Source organism: Dromaius novaehollandiae, chromosome Z (assembly GCF_036370855.1).
Source record: "Dromaius novaehollandiae isolate bDroNov1 chromosome Z, bDroNov1.hap1, whole genome shotgun sequence".
NCBI lineage: Eukaryota > Metazoa > Chordata > Aves > Casuariiformes > Dromaiidae > Dromaius > Dromaius novaehollandiae.
This window is the reverse complement of record NC_088132.1, coordinates 76108812-76129546: the sequence shown is the minus strand read 5'-3', so window position 1 is coordinate 76129546 and position 20735 is coordinate 76108812. Positions and strand designations below refer to the sequence as shown.

The 20735-nt window shown below is 43.6% G+C and overlaps 1 protein-coding gene across 8 annotated transcripts in view; it reads left to right on the top strand.

Annotated features, from left to right (window-relative positions):
- The window catches only part of LOC135324700 (CUGBP Elav-like family member 4), a 717486-nt gene that overhangs the window by 440519 nt on the left and 256232 nt on the right, over window positions 1–20735 (top strand). The gene's annotated exons all lie outside the window — the stretch shown is intronic.

Genomic DNA, 20735 nt, shown 5'->3' with positions numbered 1-20735 from the left:
TCTGTGAAAGTTGTAGGGGGTGGAAGAAGCTATGATCAAAATTTGCTGCTGAATATCTTCTAAAGAGGGGCTCTGGTTCAAACAGGCTGTACAGATTTGATGCAGAAGCTGATGGGTGAAGTACTTTAGTATGGAGTATCCAGGAGGTCAGACTAGATCAAAGATGGTCAGATCCTTGGTTCTCCAGTGACTAGTAAAGTAAATGTTGCTGGCACCTTTCTCTATCACTGAGGCCAACTATAATCTCAAGTCATTAAATTCTCTTAGCCTCCAAAACTGGGTGCCTGCATCCAAACTGCACATTAGCGATGGTCTTTGGACCATCCTAATTCCCTTACTATCCAGGGAATTGTTTAGGACAATACTAGTAGCACAAGCAAAAACATACCCCATGGGCCAAACTGTGTTACCATAAAAATTACAAAGTTCAAGTGGCAGGAACCAGTCCTGGTCACTATTTAATATACCACTAGAGACCAGGGACCACTTTTATCCTGAGTCAGGTTCTCCAGGTACCAGACCAATACATTCATGTTTATGCAGCCCTGGGCTTGACCTAGTATATCCTACAGGAGTAGGCCATATAATCCCCTCCTCAGACACAATGTCTCCTAGCACATCACAGTTTGATTGGTCTGCCAGCTGCTCTGCCTGCCCAGCCACACATACAGCTTACTCTTAGCTCAACCCAGTACCAAGCTGTCCATCCTTGCACTAGATGGTTATTGGAGTCTCTTTAATCTTCATAACTGTCTGTTCAGTGCTTGCAAGCCCCCACGCGTGGCTTTCCAAAATTACGAGACTCTGCATGGGCATACAAAGTTAGCAGGGCTTTGTCTATGAGGTGTCATTTCTTAAAATGAGGATTTAATTATATAGCACAGCCACAGAAAAATGAAAGCTGTTTATGCCCTGCACTGCCCTGATGCCACATCGTTCTGTGTTACGGCTTTCACTTGCTTTTATGTGCTCTGCCCCCCTATGCCTTTCCTGCTTGCAATTTCTTTCACCCGAGGAGTTTGAGGTGTTTTGCAGACATGAATGCATGAAAGCTTCCCACATTTGGTGAGGTGCAATAACCGTTTTATAGAAGGGAACACTGAGGCACAAAGAAATTAAGGTCAAAAAGTTCATACTCAGGTGCTTAAATGCAGAAACTTTCTTCAATATTTAGGAACCAGATGAGTGACCTGCTTGTCAGAAATGTTACCACTGAATGTTTGCAGTTCCCGTTGACTTCTGTGTGAGCAATGGTTGCTTAGCAACTTTGGAACGAAGGCCAACTATTTTGATGTCTGAATAAGGATTCAGGCATTTAATTTCAGGGACCCACATTCGAAAACACTAAGGGAGTAGATGAAGGTCGCATGCAGAGACAGCAATTGAGCATTAAGGACAGGATCAAGCTTACTCATGAATGCCCGCTCAGACCAGGACCACTCACTCACCCGTTCTCTAGAGCCATTTTGGTCCTTTGGGGGCAGGAATCCCCCCTCTGACCTGGCCCATATGACAGGACCAGAGTTTCTGTGGACACAGGTACTCTCAGAGGTGAGTATATGAAATCTTTCCCCATCCCTGAGCAGTTGCAGCTGATGTTGGTGCCCCCAGCAATGCGTTCGGCATCGATGACATGAGCAGTGGATGGGCCTATGGGAAAGAGGTGCAGCTCCTTAGGAGACTCCAGCTTGATTTCCAGACCCTCCCTGAGCCTCATTTGCCCAATCTGCAAAACGGGGATAGTGATATTTCAGCCAGCTTTGCTGAGAGCTTTGCGATGCTCGCTTCCCTCTGACAAATGCTACGCGAGATCTAAATAGCGGTGTTATTTCTAGCATGTTATCCTGATAGCGTGAGAGGCATAAACAAGATCCGTGTTTGCTGATGGTGACTCACTGTGAGCCTTTGAGGGTTGTGTGGAAGGGCTTGCTCTGATGTTTTTGCTGCTCTGAGATAGATTATTGATTCTCTTTATCTGGTGTTCGTCTTACAAACCCAAGGTGATGAGCATCCTGTTAGTTTCAAGAGCACTGGTGCTATTTTTCTACTGCTTCAAGGGACACAGAATATGATCCAAGTACCCTCAAATGAGCAAAAAAACAGGTCAATGTGGTTCATATCAATTAAACTGCCAACTCCAGGGGAAGGTTGAGGAGTAAGATTGGATAACAAAGGCAGACCTTGTCCAGTGAGAGGGTCGGGAATTTTCCAACAAACTGTATTTTGCTTGGCTTGGATGGCCTCTTTTGTTGCTGTGGTTATTAGGAAATGCCCATTCATTGAAACTAGTATCTTTCAGCTTCAAAGAAAAAAAATCCAGAGAGAAATCTCAGAATTTGTCAAAATGTTGTATTTTGACATTTTTGCCAAGAAAAAGTCTCATCTTTCCAGTTATAAAAGAACTTTTTTGGTTTAGAAATGTAAGTTTATTCCTGGGTAATTAATTTAAGAAAATCTTCAGAATCTAACAAATATATAGCTATAAAGAGATAAAAATAAGGATGTAGGTTTAACAAAATAGGGATTTCACCATTTCTTCTCAATTCATAGCTGAAAAAGGTCTCTCCAGCAGCAGCTGTAACATCGAAATTCCTTTCTTTGTAGCAAACCCTACAGCCAAAAAATGCTAGACGCAAAATTTACCACACCTCTTTACACAAAGCCCGGCTCGGCTCTCTCCCTCACCCAACCTCTGCCTGTCTTGAAAGCCATAAATATGAAGAGGCCAGCTGAAGTTAACTGCAAAATATCCACTTGCAAACAGGTGTAACAAAAGAGCGAGAATGAAATGAGCGCTCCGCAGAATGGAGAGAGAGAGAGGAGCTGGGGAGAGGGGTGGGAAGGGGGGGGGGAACATGATTGAAGGCCTTATAAATGTAAATGGCTTGGCAGAAATGGTTTAGCAGCCCTGGGTAGAAGATTGCACTTGGTGTTCCAAGGCCCTTATTTTCAAAATCGCAGTGCTGGAGCCCTTTCGAAGCTGGTCCCTGTGTTTGCTTTTTCAATCAGTGAATATCAGGTTGTCTCTTTTTTTTTCATCTCTGCACTCAGATGTGCCAGGCTTAAATGAAGCCTCAGAGAGAGAGCGCGAATGTGAGCTGTGCTCTGGACCTTTGAAAGAGCTCATCCGCACTGCCTTTATCACTACTTACTAATGAATCTCCCCCTCCCTATTCCCCCTTCCTCACCAAGCCCCTTCCCTTGTTTTCCTGCAACAAATCCCACCCTCCCTTCTGGATTTTTTTTTATTTATTTTTTCCCTCTACATTTATCTATATATTTTACATCCAGTAAGTCAATCAGTTTCAAATTATTGGTCCCTGAGACAGATGTTTGGTGAGTCATTTAGCTGTGCGAAGTTCTTCAGACAGTTTGCTCTTCCACCTCCTGTTCATTTAAAGCATCTTTTGAGGCTGATTTTTCCTTTTCAAAATGTCTTTAACTGCCGAACGTTTGCTCCCACCGGGCAGTCTAATGATGTTGGACACAATATGTGTGAACATCTCTTTAGAGGCCATCTCCCCTAGGCTACATTCTTGCCTATAAAATCATTGTTTATTTAGTCCTTAGGCCTAGGAACCATCTGCAGTCCCCATGGCTCCTGTTGTTTTTAAAGTCCTATTAAGTTTCTGCACTTCTCCTCAGAGCATTATTTTATTTCTAAACAGCCACAGACAACTTCCTGTCAACGCAGCTTCTGCCAGGCAAATTAGAGATGACAGTTTCATTCTTCTGACTATGGCAAGCTCTCGTCTGTTGTTATTTAATGTGAAAAACAACTGTTATATAGAGAGTGATTTAAAAACAATGAGGAGAAAAATAATAATAATAATAATAATAATAATTTAAAAAGAGGAGATGGGAGAGGGTGGCCCAGAGACTTTCAGTTTAGATGCTCAGACAGCTTTTGCTGGTCAGGAAAACATAAGGGATTGGAAGGTGCTATATAATGGTCATAACAGAAGAGAATCAATGAGTGTTGACTTCATGTCATTTCCAATCTTTCTTTTCCTGTCAGGAGCTGAAAACATTTTAGTTTGGTTTGGTATGGTTTATTTTTGCTTTCCCTCCTCCTTCTCTCCCCCCCTCCAGTTTCCCCACCACCACCACCACCTTTGCTGACTAAGCACTCTGAGCCAGGCTGAATCACTGAGCCCGTGTCCCCCCGAGGGACAACCCTCCTGCCCCAGCTGCAGCTGGCCCCAGCCCCCCAGGAGCCCAGAGCTGACATCGGGGCCACAGAAATCAAACCTGGGTCTTGCCCAGAGTCTCTGGGAGCAGGAGGTCGCCAGGTAGCCAGAGGCAATTCCCTTTGCAAAGCGCCATGTGTAGGGCTTTATCCCTATGTCTTCATGGATGCACCTCACTTAAGCAGCTCTGGTAGGTGGTGAAAGTAAGTGTCAGGAGAGAGACAGCTGAACAGCTACATCTCTTCTGGCCAGCAACTGCTTTCTTGCTCTGCGGGCAAGTGGACTGTCATGACTCATGTCCATGCATCTAGAGCTCATGTCCATGCTCTTTTCCCCCAAACCAGAAGGCATTGTCCATTCTTCTTACTGGGAAGGGTTCCTGGCATGTGGCATCCCCCAAACTGTGGCCAGGTATTACCTGTGAGAGCGCTAACTGGATAGGGCTAGGACCATGCCAGTCTGTACACTAACAGTAAAGCAATATGGATGACTAGAGCACAGCACTTGAGCCCAAGCCCTGTCCTTGGACCATAAGATGACCTTAGTGTTTTGACCCTCTTCAGCTACTAGAACTGCCCCTAGGAACCATAAGCTGCTGGCTACAGCTTCATGCTGACTGATGCTGGTAAAAGCATAATCAAGGAGAAAATTAAAATCAGTAAGTAAAAGAGGCATCCTATGTGACCTCAGTGAACCCACCAAACTCTTTCTGCCTCAGTTTTTCCACCTGTAGATCGGCTGTGATGGTTGGGTAGGGAGGTTGAATTCAGTTGTATTCATAGGGCTCTTCAAGACTTGTGGGGAGAGGACTGTAATTAAATTAAAGTGGTTAGGACAGGATGATGCATGTCAGGAGGAAACGACAGTACAGTAATGCTATGACTGTGCAGTCGAGCACTCAGATGTCAGGAAGGGAGGTTAAGTTTGCCTCTGTAATCTTAACTCTGCCTTCTTCTGAATGTGCATCATAATAAGGTTGTTAACCAAACCTGCACTTGGTGGAAGTCTGTGTAACGCCATTGAAGTTTAAAAAAGTGTGAAATTATATTGCATTATATTAGCAAGGAAACAGCACATTATACTACAGGGAAAAGAGGCTGACATCAGTGGAGCTATGCTGATTGACGCCAGATGAAGACCTGCCTTTTCCAGCACTCACAGATTGGTTTTTCAGATAGTACAATATCACTTCAGCTGACTGTTTCTGCAGCCTTAGGTGTAACAGTGCTGTATTCCAAAAACCTGTTTGTGTCCTTGAGTGCTCATACTGCTTTTGCTCTGCCAGAGCAGTCTGCACTATGCTTATCAACTTAGATGGTTGATCTTCTCCCTATGGCTTGTATTCTAATCATCTAGGCCCCTACCATCTAGTCTGAATTTGCTTTTTTAACAGCAGGGTAGCCTTACTGAGGTACAATTCAGAGGGATATGGCAATTCCATTACTATGAAGCTCATTTAGCTGCACACTTGGGTGGTCTGTGTACTCCACTAAATTTTCACTGTTTATGCTATGGCTGTGAATAATCTCTTGAATGCTATTCTATTTCAGATAGGTTCTCATCCCATCCTCAGTACCAGTGTAGTAGAGTGCCTTCCAGTCACTCATTAAGCAGTATGACTGGTTTCTCTCCTGTGCAACCCCTTCTCTCATTCCCTTCTCAGGGTGCAAATTTGACCAATTTTGCTTTCTTGGTTTTGGTTTTGAAGTCTGTCTTAATGTCTACCCTTGAAGTTTACATTAGAGTGGGCAAGCCAAAGAAGTGACCCTATTTGTACAACCAAAAGGTGGCAGGGGGTTGCAATAGCCATAGTTCCTGTGGGAGATGCTTCTGCAGAGCCCCTGAGAAACCTCTGACTCCTACTGCGAGCCTTCGATGCCTGCAGACTGACACTGTCACTCAGAGCCTCTCGTTCCAGAGGGAAGTTCTTGTTCTTATGGATCCATGTAGGTATGCACATGTGGATATTTTCAGAGGCCAAATGCAAATGTAAGGAGCACAGTAACTGGATTCTTCTCCAGTCCTCCTCAGAGGATTTGGGGACTTCTGGCCTGAGGAGGACTAACTCAGAAAAAAATATTTTCTCCCCAGGGAGGGAGGTAGTGGAATGAAGGGAATTTTCAGAACTAGCCCTCGGCCTCTGCTCCTTGTTCCTCCATCCCAAAGGAGCAGAAATCCTTCACAGACAGACAGAATGGGCTCAGGAGCGTTGGGTTTCACTCCCTGAGGTGTGCCCACATTCAGTCACCTTCTCTACCACAGACTCCTTGTATGGCCCTTGCAAGTCTCTTGGGTTGGGATTCATCTGGTTTAATTTAAATATCTAGGAAGTTTATCTGTGATTGAGCTAGTCACCCAGGGCTTCCTTTATAGCCAACAGAGAGAAATAGGTAATTCCAAAGGGCGATTCATCCCCTAAAACAGGACAGAGCAATTGCCCTCTGGAGGAGCCTGTTTCATTCCACAGAGCCCCAGGAAACTAGCTCTTACCTGGTGATGAAGTGGTGAATCTCACCCGTGGTCCCCCTGCTGCGACCTGTAGCATGGAGAGCAGATCACAGTCCTGCCTCATGCAGGGGTAGGGAGGAGAAAGCCTTCAGAAAGAGCAGGTGTGCGTTCTTATCCTGGGAAGGAGCTCTGCAGGGGGAGAATTGGGGCATTAGTATCCAAGAGCGAGATGGGGTATGTTTTGAGTACGAGGCGGGAATGCTGTGCTAAGAAGTAGTTGTGTGCTGGTGGAGTGTGTCTGTTCCACTGGACAGCCAAACGGTGGGTGCTTCCTCCGACAAGCATCTCTGGATGTGAAAGATGTCTCTGCACACAACATCCAATTGCTGCCTTTATACAGAGGAAGGGAGAGGGGGAAAGAAGGGGAGAGAAAGGGGAGGGGGGGAGAAATTACTTTGAGCCATTACAATTGAACTGAGACGGTATTTGGATGTGACTGCAATTAAAACAGAAGGTCTTTTAGATGTAGGAAAGAAATCCTGGCTCATAGAGTCCGTGGAGAATGCAGTATTCTGTAACCACCGAGGCAGGCATACATTATAAATACATCTGTAACTACTGGGATAGGTGTGAAAATGTAATTAACTGGAAACCTACAGAGTTTAAATGGACTTTTAGTTGTTTCAGGGTTTTTTTTCTTCTTTAGCCCTCCCTCCTCCCATTCTTAAGTTAAGTTTAGACTTGTGGGTCCTCTAACTCCCACTGGCACAGTGTAATTTAGCAAAGGTTGTTCCAGCCGAATTTGAAATTAATAATTTCAAATAGGCAAATCAATGATATTTAAAAGCTCCCTCCTGTGTGTTTGTACAATCTGCACAGGTATAAAAGCTAATCACATCTTGCTGGGGAAGAACATTTGTTATCGGTTTTAAGTAGAGCTTGGCAGTTTTGGGGGATCAGACACCATGTTTCTTTCCAAAGTGTCCGTGTGCCTCTGTAATTTAATATTTCTCATTAACTTAGTGCTGGGGAAAGGTGTCAGTGCCGGTAGGGAGGAGCCAGCCAACCCTCTGAGGGACCATCCATTTTGCATCACTGTGAGATTTGCTAATAAAAGGAATGGGATGTAAAAAGCATCATGCAGAACCAGAAAGGGACAGAGTTAAAAATAAGGTTTCTGAGGGTATCGTCTGGTTCAGAAATGAAGTGCTAGGTTTGGCTTGCCCAGCAACCATCCAGGAGGAAACCAAAACACAGACTGTATCCCAAGTCACAGTATCCCTGAAATACTGTATTAGCTTAGACCCAGCAGTTCTCATTATCCACTAGCCTGATCATAGCACTTTTGAATAGCACATACCTCACAAAAAAAGCATATGATACATTGTGGAGTCTAAATTGCTCATAAGAGAGTTTCTTTCTATTACCATTAATTTGTGTTTAGCATCCACCTGGAACTCAGATACTATAAATCCATTATTCACATTTACTCTGTCTAATATAATCATGGATGATATTACTATCTACAAATATTAACCTAGAAAATATTTAGCTGCAATAATTTCTTGCAGCAAGGAGTTCCACAGGTCAGTTCTGCAAGAGGCAAAATATATGCTATTTCTATGCCAATTCCAATGTATAATTTATTCTCTGGATTAGTATTTTGCCTGTGCTTCTACATGAAAAGATCCCATTCAGCCCAGTGCTGTCTCATATGGAGAAGAAAAGCCAGCTGGCTGTGCTAAAATACTCTTTCAAAAAGTTCCAAGAAGGAGGAAGACTCTCACATTTGTATTCTCCTTGCAACATCTCTTAATAATTTAATTCCCATTAGAAGTGCCTGTGTTGTAGGGGGGGGAAAGATTTATAGAGAGATTTCACTCCAGGTTGGGTTTTTGTCTTTCTGTGTTTTCTTGGCATTTATCATGCATGTTTTAATTTGGATCTGAGTCTTGCTACCATCTGGTCATTATTGCAAAGAAATATTCATTTTCTCTGAGTGACATGGGCTTCATTCATCATGGAACTAGCTGATTGCCCCTCAGTTTTTTTTTTTTTTTCCCATTACTTGGAATGAAGTCTGAAGATACTTAGCACCAGACATAACAGCAGTCAATAAAGTTTGCAAAGTTAGTGGCAGCTGGTATCTGGGCTCAGGAAAAATTAAGAGACACTTCTTAGGCCCTGATCTTTCCCTTCTTTTCCGCCTATCATGCATCGGAAGTGCAGCATCAGAGGCCACGCCACAGATGAAAAGGATCAGAAGTCAGCTAATGACTCAGTTCACCTTCTACTGTCCAGCTGTGAAATGCTGTCACCAACAGAGTGAAACTTAGAGGTTTTTGCTCTCACCTAAGCACAAGGAAGCCAAAAGGGAGACAATTTGCCCTAGAAGAATTTTGCAACAGCTACGCTCTGTTTCTCCCACAAAGGGAACAAACCTCCAAGCAAGCCAGCCTCAAAAACAGCGTGACTTCTTCATGAAGAGGTCTTGAAAACCACAGTCTGAGCTTTGGGGGAAATTAGACACAATCACTTTTAGCCTCCTACCCTGCAAGAGCCTTCCCTGTATGCCTGTCATTACTGACAGCAGGCGCAGGGCAGCGGGGAGCAAACAGAGGGACTCTAAACTTGTCCCTGGATTATTCAGCGTGTGCAGTGACCCACAACTGCATCTGCACACCCTTTGCAAATAAATTGGTTGTGACTATTCTTTTCCCTTTCTGGTACTTCCCACATCCTGTTGTGTAGTTCCCTGGACTAATCCATCTTTGCTTTCCTTTGTTTGCAAGCAGTCCTTTGTAGCACTAACTGGGGTGGAGGGCAGAGGAGGTTTCATCAGTCTCTTGCTGCTGTGAAACTGGGTGTCAGGGGCATGAACAAGGCAGTCAGCAGGACTGACACCCCTGAGCATTAGGGTTTGTGTAGGGTGTCGCTAAAGAAGGCTGGCCAGGGGCAGATGGCAACTTGGGATCAGTCAGGAGCAGAGACAGATGGTGACATGTGACTGGTTGGAATATGAGTCATTGCATGAGAGTAACTGGGAATGGGTAGGAACTGTAAAACGGGACTAGTTGGGAATGCAAGTCTGTACAGTCATTCGTAAAGTACTGAAAATTAGACCACCGTTCTAGCTCCCTTGGCAATCTTGGATATACTTACCTTTCCAAGTAGTGCAGCACTAAATAGATCTGTAGAAAGCAAGTGACCCCTCAGGGATAAGATCTGGCCGACATAATCTCACTATGACCTCTGGATTTGGTCCTAGAGGTTGGCTTCTTTCTTGGAGAGGACAGGACCACCGGTGGTGAGCATTGTGGTTTAGTGTTCATGAACAGTTGTCACCATGCCCAAGGAAATATGTTTAACAGTTTTCGGACGCACAGCACATTCTGTTGCATCATGTCTAGGACAGTTTCAAATGGAGCAGCCAACAACTGGAGAAGATGATGGAACAGCTTGCTTCAATATGGAGCATCTGTGCCAATGAGATTTTGGGGTTATGAATACCCAGTTTTCCTCCAGCCCAGCAAAGGCTTAGAGGGAGGGAGAGAGAGAACATCTGTGAGTTTGCTGGAGGGTAAAATGAAGCCCCACACTAGGTAAAGCTGCCTCGAAACATTGAAGTGACTAGAGGAATTTGTTCTGGATCAAAATTAATTTCAACTCTTCCTAATAGGTGCCTTATATGGAGGCTTTGCTCCTGCTCAGAGTGATTCGAAATTAATCGGATCCCATTATGCCCAGTGAAATCAGTTGTGATATATTCTAGAATAATCAGGAGACAAACCAGAGTGTTTATTTATTTGCCACCAAAGAAAAAGAGCAAAAGAATCATCCAGTGGTAACGGTTGAGGGGGAGAAGAGAAATAAGGGGGGGCGGGTGGAATAAAATAGAAGGCAGTCCAGATGTTGACTGCACACTAAAATACTGCTTTTCCTCTCTACCGATAGCACCGAATGTTATTTTGTTTCTTTAGAATTCATTTTCTGAAAGTGTCTGCATGAGGAACATCTGCTCCCTCAAATCCAGACCTACAATTTGAATAAATTATCAATATCTGGCAGCAGCCCATTATTAATGGCTGGAGTTTTATAAGATTCTCCAGTATAATAATAGCGGAGCTAGCGGCTGGCATTCCTCCCAGAGAGACTCGTATTTGTCCCATTTTATTCTGTTCTGTTTTCTTTTCTTTTCTGTTTTTCTCTCTGAATCTGAGTGGCATCAGTTGATTTTTACCATGGCTCTTGGCTCAAAAAAGAAAAAAAAGGGAAAAAAAGAAAAGCCATTAGTATCCTATAAATCAAAAAGAAAAATGACATCCTCAAACATAAAAGACTCCCCTGAGTGTTTCGCTATTATTACCTGTACAAGGTTGCACATGTGGCTTCAGAAACAACTTCTTCCATCAGGAATCATCAGGTAGTAAGATTTCTCACTCCCATGCAAGAGACAAGTTTTATTAACTTCCTGCTCAGCATATACCCTGGTAATTAATGATGCAGTGCACCTTTGAGGTGTCCTAATGTAGGCCGTTTATCAAAAACTGCAACTGCGTAGAAAGAGGACTATGTTCTTTCAGTATGATAAATCCAAGCGTGCGCTGGGATGTTCTACATCTCTCTTTTAAGTACAGTTGCTCCTTCTAATTGCAGGGTTTGCCTTTCATTGCACGTTCTGACAAATCACCTTCTCGTGGAGGGCCCCTCCCATGCACGTGTGAATGGCCACGCACCGAGGAAAAAAGCTAATTGTTTTCAACATTCAGCAGAGCACATGCCTAAACCCACGGGAAGATCGGGAAGATCGTTCTGCCTGAATTTTGGTGCCAGGCTAGGGAGCCTGCAGTAAAAGTCTTGTCTCGCTGAGCTCCCTACATCATCAGAGGAGAAGGAGAAAGCAGCTTTCCCTACCAGGGGGCCTGTATGGGTTTTCTGCCCTCTGTTACCCCTCAAAGTGCTCCTCTCTCTCCACTGACTGTAGAAGGCACCTGGGTAGGCTGGCTTCCAGTTTTCAGCACCCAAAAAGCTGCTTGAATTCCTCTGTTGATTTTAGAGGTGTCAGGGATGGGCAGTAGCTTCTACTCTTTTGTTCAGTTTATCCTAGGGATCCCCCTTAAGATCTCTAGTGCAGGATCAGGACCTGTGCCACTGACATAATAATGACATGTCTCGACTCTTGACTGGATTAGAACAGCTCTCCTAACCTGTTAGCAGACAGGGTGGGTGGTATCTTCATTTTGTCCCATAGATACCATAAAAGCACTGAAAAAAGGCAGAAAAGTAGTCTCTGCTTGTGCGGAGCTTTGGATCAGGCCCTGAGGCAAAAGTTCCATCATCCCATAGGGAAAAGAAATACAGAAGAAAATAAGAAAATCATGTCAGCAAATTTATTTGCTGAGCAAGTAACCTCAAGTCAAGCCCGCTGAATGCCCTTTGTCACTGCTGTGATTTGCTGAGAAGGGGGGGGGAATTGATGGTGCCGATCCAAACCTGAGGAAAGGCAGATTTCACAGCAGATTTTGTAGCATGTGAGTTCTGCCTACAGAGCTGGGCCAAGCAGCACACTGTGTCCACCCAGTCCCACTGAAGGCAGAGGATGGCCCTGAATGGCTATGTAGGTCCTATAGACGTGGAGACACTCATGGGACTGGAAACCCGTCTCCAGTACCCTGGGGGGACACAGAGTCACCAGGACACAGGGGCAGCCCCGGAGAGGAGAGTCACTAGAGCAGGCTCTGCATGGCATCCTTCTCCGTGCTGATACATGGAGCTGATAGCCAGACTCAGTCTTTGGAGGGAGTATTGGGGAACTACATGCCAACATTTTCCACATAAATACCCTTTTAGTACATACCCATCTGTGGGTGGGAGTGGCAGGGCCCACCCCCCTGGGAGCTGAGTGCCCTGAGCCCTGCTGATGGAAATGCAGGAGGTCCTAGAGAAGCCCTGTCCACATGTTGGTCAGTTGGTCTTCACCCCCAAAGCAGTCCCATCTGGGTAGCCTGATTGCTCTCTGAAAACAGTCGGTCCTCAATGCACCAGCTCCCGCACCGCCTCAATGAAAAGCTCCATCTCACGCAGTGATGGCGAAGATGAATTAGTTAATTATGTAAAGTGCTTTGGAGATGAAAAGTGACATCTGAGTGCCAAGTATTACTATTAATAACAAAACATATACCACCTACCAGGTATTATTCCTTTTTTTTTCCTTTCTTTCTAAATAATATAGTTCTGAAGTTCAAATAACACGAGCACAAGTCAGGAGGAAAGTATAAGGCTTCAAATGTACAAGTAGAAAAAGGAGCATTTCGATCTAAGCAATCCAGAATTTCAGAGGAGTCCATTTTGCCTGTGTATGCCTCCTTTTTAACACCTCTTTAACAGTTCCTGTATACTAGTACCAATATCAAATCCTAACACATTGCAAGTCTTGCATAAAAATCTACTCTTCCGCCTTTTGGTGTTTGCTGTAGCCACCTGAAGCATCTCTGTTCAAAGTCAAAGATATCTCCTTAAGGTTAAGCATATGCTTGATTCCTGTTCAGCAAGTCACTTAAGCATGTACTTAAATTAAAACACATGCTTTAGGCTCAGTTTTGGTGAGGCTTGAGAAAGCTAGATGCCAAATTCTCAATGGAGCCTCAATTTCAATGAAAGCCAGTGGGGATGGGAGGAAGGGTGGGTGGAGAAATTTTCATAGAAAATTCAAGCCCACATGCAATACTGGATTGTGCCATATGAAATGAGAGAAAAAGAGGGCAAGACAGGAATTTTGCAGCTGTACTAAGCAGAGTTAACTACATTGCAGGTCTGTGATGATATTTAAGCTGCTTTGGCATGTTCTTGCTGGGTGTCTTCAAAGCTGGACCTCAGTGGCTATTGCAGGTGGTCCTTGCTGATTTTGGTCCATTAAAATATTTCAACAGAAAGACTCCAAAAGTGGTTTGTGAGACAACAGCTGCGTTATGACCTCTGCTCTAGCAATGTATCTTATTAAAAAAGGATGCAAACAATCCAGCCATATATGACAATCAAGGCTAATATTAATTAAACAACTCCAAACAATACAAAGACAGTGTATTTCTGCAGGGGAAAGGGGACTACTGTGTGTGCTACATGCAGCAAGCTAAATTTAATATATTTTGAGAACGAAGCAATTTGTTGAATACGCATCTTTGTCCTCGTCTCTCTTTTTTTCTCCTCCCTCTTTTTCTCTCTCTCCTAGCACAAAATTTGAAGGCATTCATGTAAAAATGGCTCTTAGGAATATCACACACAGTTTTATTTATGGTAAATTTATTATAATAAGGATGTTCTCTGTCATTGTCTGAGAGATTTATTTATTGTATCACACTTTTGAAACTGCTGATATTGATTGTTTCAAGAGGTTGCCTTAAAGGAAGAAGGGGAGAAAAACAACAACAAAAAAAGCCTCACAAATGAAAAGAAATGGCCATGTTGCTATCAATTATTTCATAATGAGATATGAGGGGAGAATTTTAAACATTATCTCTAGCATTACAGTTGAACAAACAATATATTTACTGGAAATTATACTCTGATGATGAATGGCTTGTTTTAAAATAGAGGCTTCTCTAATGGGGGCCTTTCTGAACAGCACTGACACACAGTCCAACTCACAATTATTATTGCATTTTAATCGAAACGGACTTCAGTATTTCTGCCAGGGAGTGAAAAGAGTGAATCCCATTTACAAATATCTCTATCCCGATGATTCTCAAACAATAACAAATTTGGAGCCATCCGAAAATATTCTAGTCATAATGCCATTTGCTAGTAATTCATCCTTTTCCTCCTGTTCAAACCCCTCTTTTGCTTTCTTTCTCTGTGTCCAGGTACACTTTGAATTGCAAGGATTCAATAAAAAGGAATCTAATGCTAGCTTTTCCCACTACCACCAAACAAGTGCACCCCCCTCCACACACACACACACACACACACACACACACACACACACACACACACACACCCCTCATCTTATGTAGAATAGGGAACTGGATATTAGTCACTGCAGTTTCTAGCTATGACAGACAGTAATTTACCATTTTATTGTGATTCAGTGCCTTGGACAGAGGCACACATTGCTTGTCATGCTGTGTTCATCACTGACTGTAGAGACAAGCGTTGCTTGTCAAATAGTAGAGCCCTTATAATGAGGACACCTAGGTGTAACATAAAAGATTCACAGGCAAAAGGACTTCTTATGGAGGGCTTAAAACCTCTAAAGCAGTGTGAGCTAGTTAGATAATACACAAACTTTAGAAGTGATATAGACAGATATTTTCCTCCTTACATCTATTAGGCATACCAAAAACGTTATCAACAGAACAATATGTAAACCTTTGTGCGAGGAAGGCAGAGCAATTTATTTGCATTATCTTGCCATGCTGTAGCAGGGAAGAAGAAGAAGTAGGTATGTGTGTGGGTGTGGGGGGGGGGATGATACACATAAAAAAACCCCACAACCTAAAACAGGTGTGTGCAAGGGAAAGCAAAAACCTTCTACCTTTCAGCGAAGCTGTTGGATGGTCGCTAATGAGATTTCAGATGATTTTCATTTGTCTTCATTTCTAGCGAGCTTGACTCTGCATGGCATTTTTTCACAAAGGGAAAGGTAAGGTGGACCAGCAGGTTACAGCGTGCACGTCATGCCATAAGCAGCTGTCAGGGGGCAGAAAACTGACACTTGAGATTGGATTAATCCTCCATCAAACCTAATTGGAAATAATGGACTGGATCCTCAGCTGGAGTAAACGGACACAGAACCAGGGTTTCCAACAAAGCTGTCCCCCTTTGGCTCTGTTGAGGAGTTGCCTCCCTCCAGAGCAGAGCCACATTTTGGCCACGCGATCGCCTGCCTGTCGATCTGTCTGTCGTTACCTGCGTGCTGCCCTGAATTGGACTTGCTGGTCCTCTGCTGCCACTCACCCTTGGTGCGTTGGTCCACTTGGGCAGGCAGGACAGGTCTGGAGACTAAACCCCAGGGCGGATGTGCAAAGCATGCAGGAGTTAGCTCATCCGCGAGGTGCCATTTGGGCCCAACGGCTTGCTGGGGCCTCGGGCAGCTTGGTCACTGGGGCAGTGCTGAGACCTGGCGAGGGGCCTGGGCAGTTCAGCGTGCAGCTGGGGATGCTCTTGCCTTCCAGCTCCCAGTCCTGGCAGATGCCCGAAACAGCCTTTGCAGTGGATTCATTACAGACCGGTGGGCACTGTGGGTACAATCCCTCCTGCTTTTTGTCCCTCTCGCTCCTTCCCCAGCCTAACGGGGGGCTGTCAGCATGGGGTGGATGGTGTGTGCATGTGTAAGGGTGGATCCATCCGTAAGTGCTCAGGCAGGTCCCCATGTGCAGAAATCACACTGAGCTCAGTCCTTCCCCGCAGCACCCGGAGCGGAGGTGAGCGCTTCCGGAGGTGGGAATCTCCTCCCTCTCCCCCACTCCTCTGCCCTCCACCTACTGGGGACAGAGCAATGGAAAAAACAGCGCTGGAGGAAAGTATTTCTGAGTGAAAGTTACACCACATGCTTTTACACTTTATTTGCACAGTAATGTAAGTGCACATAAGATCGTCCGTTTGTTACAATATCCGCATTTGCAGTCTTAGACGTTGTGCTAAAGAAATCTGTCTCCCCACACAGTTTGGCATCTCATTTGCGGGCAAGGTTATGTTTTTTCTTTAAGGATGGTCAGAAACATAAGCCGATTTTAGTTACTAATACATATTTAGGTAAGTGCGTGTTCTAATAAAGGTGATTTAAAAGTATTTAGAAGCCAAGAAGTGCTTGTACTTTTATACTGTCCATATCAGATAGACACTTGAATATTAGTGAAGCTAAACTGATTGATTGAATTACTTTAGGGAAGGGTGAAACACAAATGCAACATTTGGGTTACTCTTATTAGATTTTCATTTACCTTATGGGAAATCGTAACTGCCTGAAGACTGGATATTAAAAGTGTCCAGGTAAATTTTTGGAAAATTTTGTTTTATCACGTGAATATGTTACATGCTGACATTCCTTCACTAATCCTCCTTCCCATCTTTTGCTCCGCCTCTCCTAAACAAGAAAACAATATGTGAAATTGAAAAATGGTGCTCACTGAGGGGTTTAAAGACATTTGAAATTTGGAATATATTTTAAAGGTCAATTTCAGCAGTAATTATGTTATAATGGTAAAGCTTTTAGAGAACGCGAAACACAAGATTAATATGTTGCCAGATAGAAAGTGGCAGAAGACTCTATCTTGTGTGTGTGAGAGAGAGTGTGCGCGCGTGTCGCATGTGTCGAAGCTTACAAGGGAGCAGCAATACATCAGAACAGCTTTCACAAACACAAGGAACGCTGATATCCTTTGTACATGCATAAAATTTCCACCGATATCAAGGATACTTGCACTGAACGTGGGCTAGTGCTGTTAGTCCAGGAAAGGGATTCTTTATTGCAGATTCCTTATTGCCATTAACCTCAACACTGGTAGCAGCAGCTGACCCTCGCTGGACCTGGGAGTCCAGTGTGCAAGGTGCTGTACAGTCACAGAATAAAGCCCCTAAGATGACTCATGCACATTTACTCAGTGAAGACAAGGGGAGCATTTTTGTGCATTTTTTAGGGAACCAGAGATGCAGTCAGATCAAATGAAATACTCTGTTGTATAATGGGTGTCTGGGCAGAAATATAAAATCATTTTATATTTTATTTTATTTTTTAATTCTTCAGTGGTTACTTTAACCACAGGATCATCTATGTAAGTGTTTGTTTTGTCAGATGTGTTACTGGCTTATTGTGTGCTCCCTAAGTTACCTGATAACTTAATGTGTGTCAGTTTACCGACGTCAAAAAAAGAAAATCCAAAGTCATGACAATGCCAAAACTTATGTGAATTATGAGCTGTACTAGAATGAATTGTGTAAGATGCTTCAGATCGTCTGATGGAAATCGCTGCATGAAGCGTGGTGAGAACTTACTCAAAGTGGCCAAAAAACTTTTTTCTTATAAAAAAAATGCACTGTTGGAGGCAATCCTACAACTCTATGAATGGCATTATTCTGAAAACTCAGTCCAGGTCTTTCATTGGGGCCTGGTAGAGATGGGTACTTTCATCCTATCAAAGTTTCTCACTCCTTTTACTTTTTTTTTTTGGAAATCCAAGCTTGACAGCACATTTCTAAGGTGGAAGGGAAACAGCCACAGAGATGGATCAGAGCCTGAGCATGGAGGGGAGCGTTCATACTGTCTAGCTGTCAGCATCCGAAGCAAATCCTCTGAAATCCGGAGGCTCCTGTGTGTCTCTATTCATTATATAGGGGTGGGATTCGTCTCCTTTTTTTTAGCATTTAGAAGTTAAGTGAAGAAGTCTGAGTTGGTTTCCTTTTAGAGCTGGTAGAGAGAAATGCTAAGAGGAAGATGGTATATCACCCAGATGGCCCTAGGCAGGAGTCTAGATCGCTATTTCTCTCCGTTGACTACGCCCGGAGGCTTAGTGACAAGCTCAGAGTAGGCACCTAACTTTTAGACACTTAATCCTGAGATGAATCTCATCTGTATGCTTCTCTCTTCAGATGCTCTGATTTGCATTTAAGTTAGATACCTAAAGACTCAAAGAAGATAGTAAGCTCCTGTCTCCCCAGCGAATGGCTGAATATGAAGGCAGAGTCCCCATAGTGCCGGCCGTGATTGCTCAGGAATCTGCAAGGCACCAGGCCACTGCACAAAGGCAGAGCAGAACAATAAACCAAAACATGATGTATACTAAGAGAACTAATCATTTCCCAAAGCACATCATAAATACTATATTTATAACATTAATTAAATGTCTGCAACTAAAATTATTTATAATAAAGAAGTGAGAACTCAATGGACTATTAGTGAAGTCAGCTTGTTTCATTCCAGAAGGACTGGACAAAGACTTATGACACTATGTATGAAAGTCTTAAACAGTTGCTGGCTTAAAAATATTTCTTTCTAGGATGTCTGCATAACACTAATGAAAATGTTTTACAGTATAGATTATGAGAGAAAACCCAGTTTGTCTTGGATCCTTTCTGACATATTTTCTGTGTAAATGAGAAGAAAAGCTCTTGCTTGTATCCTCATGAAGTAACAATATACAGTGTTAGAGAAAGCCCCAGGAAACCAACACCTTGCGGATTCTAGCATCTTTTGGGGTTGGGTTTTTCAACAGAGTTTAAGGCTAAGAACAACTGTAGTCCTGAAAGCCCAGAGGTTGCTGCCTTCATGGGAAACAGTTCCTACATCTCTACATGTAAATAAAACAGGACAGGGTGTTGGTTTGAGCCCTGCCCTACCGCTTTCCACGCTGCTGAACTGTTGGCCCATTCCTGGGCATGGGTTTCTTTCACCTGTGTTAAAACTGCTTTCCCAGACAGTGCCCCAATACGTAGATGATAGCACATGTCATGCCAAGGACCATTCCCAAAAGTAATATGGATGAGTATGTGCCAGATTTGACTCCTTTCACCCTACTTTCTCCTCCACTCTGACGCCAACAGGCTTCGCATGCTTACCTGCCTGCGTATGTCTTCATGCTGCACCTCGTGCCATTAGCACATCCCCCCGCTTTCATGCTTTGCAAACCCTGTGCTGATGTATGGGGTTTCTCTCCCATTACTCTGAGCTGAGTCCACACACATGACAAACCTGTGCATTGTGAACGTGGCTAGACCATGTCAGTTGTCCTCAGGGCTGGAGAATGGCCTCCAACCCTGTTTTATTTAGCCATGCAAACATACCCACTGCCTCCACTGTCTTTAGGAGAGAAGGGCTAGTTTGCAGCAGTTGCAAATCTTTATCTTTGAGCACTGGGAATCTTTTTCATTCTTTCTCCAGTTGTGATGTTGAATCTGGAGGAAGCATCACTCAGAGCTGGTAGATCATTCTCTTTTCATGCAGCAGCCGTTTACTCAGGGGCACCTCAGCTGGGCCAGGCAACAAATGAGAAGGGGAGAGAAAAGAGGAGGTGAGAAGAGCTGTTACAATTGAGTGTTGTTTTTGTGATTTAGGTCTCTTTTTTGAGGCTATGAACACCCACCAGCCAGCCAAAACTAGTAATATAGCAGGTCACTGCCAGACTCCATTGTTATTATGTTTAATTTTTCTTCTCTTTGCCTCTTTTTTTTAACCTCCTTTCTGAGCTTTCCTTGAGCTGACCTTGCCCAGCCCAGTTGCTTTTTTGTCCTCAAGGTCACGCATCGTGAAGATTTCTTTTACCCAACAGGTGGAAGGCGAAATATATCAGGAGAAATCAAGGCCCTCCATTGCCTGTGGCTGAGGAATCCGCCCCCTGCAACTTTCCCTGGTCCCGTTAGTAGTTGTTGTTCGTTTAATAGACATTGTAACAAGGCAGTGTCTCTTTATCATCTCCCTTCAGATTCCAAGACTCTGTGTTGTGCATTAAAGGTTTGGAGCCACAGGGTGTGCCAAAAGCTGGGTCATATGTTTTGCTATGATGTTCCTACTATTTCAGCTTTGTCTATAAAGGGCAAATGGTAAATCATCTTCCTGAGAGTTAATGGAGCATTTCTGCAGCAAGAAGAAAAAGTGAAAAAGTTTCAAAAGAGTGGCTTATTATCTCAGTCAGCCAAAATTCGCCTTTACCGTCTCCTGCCTAGGAATCTTCATTTTCCTTCCTTTATTCTTCAAGATCCCTCTGTTTTTTCTTTGTTTTCCTCCATTTTCCTGTAATCCTGCTACTTCAGTTTCAGACCCACACCCTTTTACATCTCTCCAGTTATAATATTTTGAACTGTAACATTAAAACCAGGGTACCTGTCTGAGCATCTTTCTTGTGTAGGTTTCTAAGCACTTTGCAGACAGTAATTAACAGAGCCTGACAACAGTCCTGGAAGTTTAGGTTAGCGGAGGCACAGAGGGCCTAAATGCTCATATATTTAATTAATGGCAGAGCTAGAAAGAGAGCCCAGGAGTCCAAACTCCCCAGTCCTTGATTTGACCATCTTATTCTATTGTCTTACACAGAGCTGAGGAAAAAAATAGATCAAGTTATCCCTCTGACAATCTGGGTCTAATTGTAATCATCCATCCATATTTAATCT